The sequence below is a fragment of the Octopus bimaculoides genome, chromosome 14 (assembly GCF_046866305.1).
Source record: "Octopus bimaculoides isolate indiv1 chromosome 14, ASM4686630v1, whole genome shotgun sequence".
NCBI lineage: Eukaryota > Metazoa > Mollusca > Cephalopoda > Octopoda > Octopodidae > Octopus > Octopus bimaculoides.
The window spans coordinates 47,064,083-47,066,582 of NC_142941.1; the positions used below are offsets into that span (position 1 = coordinate 47,064,083).

Genomic DNA, 2,500 nt, shown 5'->3' on the forward strand with positions numbered 1-2,500 from the left:
ACATCTAGATATAGATATAAAAGATAAGAGAGGTTTTCCTCAGGGTGACTCAAACTAATAGGTATGTGCTCTAAGAGATCAAATTAGTATGCTACTAAAATTCCGGTTTGAACTGCAGTTGAAGACGTGATTTTGTGACTGCCTTTTCTAAAGCGACGAGAAGTGGCTTCTCCTCCAGTCGGTAGGTATATATTAAAGCAGAAAAGATAAGGCAAACAGTTTTGCTTGACTTGACAAGGCCATTTAATTTAGCTTTTATAATCTATCTAAATTAAATGTCTTTATCAAGTCTAGCCAAACTGTTTGCTTTTTTCTTTTCTGCATTAATCTATACAGACATAGATATATACATACACACATACATACACGCGCGTGCACATACGCACGCACACACACACACATACACATACACATACACACACACTCATATATGTGTGTGTGTGTGTTTGTGTGTACGTATGTATTTATGTATTAGTGTAATGTAGTTTGAGTGATGCTTTGTGTGGTATTTAAAGTTAACATTGTTCAAAATCTGTAAAATGAAATATAAGCGTGAAAACAAAAGGAAGACAGATCAACAGTTTATATTTTTAGTTTATAGTTCGAAATTTCGGGGAAAATAGCATCTCACCACAAGGAAATGGGCGTGGTGGTGTCCAACTAGTATCGTTTGCTCAAATATGTTGGGGATGAGAAATAACCAATCTACATTTTGTGCCAGACAATCTACAGTAAATATAGCAATGATAGAAGAGCCACCCGAAAGGTATATATCCGCATCAAAGAGCACATACATGCAAAAACATCACTGAAAAAATCCCTAGAGAAGTTCCAATCCCTGGACCTTACAATTACCTTCAAAGCAACAGACCGTAACATTGGCAATTTGAGCATCAAGGGCGCCATCCTCATTATCAAACTGAAGCTATCAATGAACAACATGCGCAACTTCTAAGAGACTGACTGGTTATTGTAATAATACCATTCTGTAATAATACCATGTCACAAACTCATTCCTCTATAACTAAGCATAAAATCTCAACATTGGCCAACATCGTCAATTTCTTCCTGGCTTCCATGAGTGATGTTATTTATACCTAGGTCAGCACAGAGTATGACCTTGACTATTGCATCTTTTATTCAGAAATAGCGTATCTAAGACTACATCATGCAATGTGTCTGTCCATGCTATGTGTTAAAACTGCAGGGTGTTAATAACTTTTAAACATCATTTTACATTAGAACTTTTAGCTAATTCATAAACTTTGATTCGTATTCCTGTAAGTATGAATCAACGAGAGAGAAAGGGGCGGGAGGAAAGGGAGAGACTACAAGAGATAGAGAGAGAGAGAAGAGAGAAGGAAAGAGAATGAGGAAGAGCGAAAAGAAGAAAAGAGAGGGAGAGAGATTCGACCATGACTTTACAGGTTGTTGTGTAAACCCTCCGGTTAGCTCAAATAGAACCGATCTAGTATGAACTCAATTAACCACAAGTGGTGCTATTAAATAAAACATGGCCTAAGAGGTTGATGGTTGAAACCTATCTGATGTTTTATGATGTTAAGCAAATATACAGCCGCAGAATTAATTAACATTTGTAAACTTAGATAAGTTACTGTGCCGCGAGGAAGGACAACTTCTAATAAACACGCAGAAATGAAATTTGAAGAGTACAGATAATTAGTTCGACATATGAAGTAGACGACATGTTCAGCATAGTGCTATGCCTAGTGTCTTGGAGTATTTAGCGGTGTCCCTTTACTATTATCTAATCCTTAACCGCTTATTATCATCCCAAAATTTAAGGTCCCTTCGTCTAAGAAACAACTAAAATACCAGTAAAGTATTGGAGTTGATCTAACTCATATCCGCTACCCGCCGCCTCCCATTTTGTGGGATCCTCTGTTCAGGATACTATTAACATATATGATTAAAGTAACATTAACCGTTGACTTCATGTTTACTTCTCTTTACCGAAAAATAGGTTGAGTTTAGTTGTGATTTAGTTTTTCTCACATCACTACTGTAAATATAATAGCACCTAAATCGGTTTTATGTTAATATACTTCTAAAATGATTTGGTATTCCTTTCATAATGATTTGATAAAAGTGAGCAGAATAAACATGAAAATTATATATTGAACTGAAAACTTCTAATACGGAAACAGCGCGGTATGTACATTGTATTATATGCATGTGTGTATAACTGAATGAAACATCAATTACGAAATTCCTATGAAGTTTCGATGTGATATATAGATATACAATACAAATTTTCAAAAGTGAAGACCGAATGGAGAATTTTTGTAAATAATAGAAAAAAAAAGAACGAAGATAAAAGTGACAAAGATAAAACCTTAAGTATATAGAAGCTCTAAAGGAAAAAGAGGTTATAAACAAAGGAAAGATAGAAAGAGAAAAAGAGAGAGAGAGCTAAGTTAGGAAACAGAAGAAGAAAAGGGATACAAATGCAAGACGTGATTGCTTTGCGATTAGCGTG

The 2,500-nt window shown here is 35.2% G+C and overlaps 1 protein-coding gene across 2 annotated transcripts in view; it reads right to left on the bottom strand.

The window, feature by feature from the left end:
- LOC106870532 (BTB/POZ domain-containing protein 16) overlaps positions 1-2,500 on the bottom strand; it is a 125,281-nt gene that overhangs the window by 40,302 nt on the left and 82,479 nt on the right. The gene's annotated exons all lie outside the window — the stretch shown is intronic.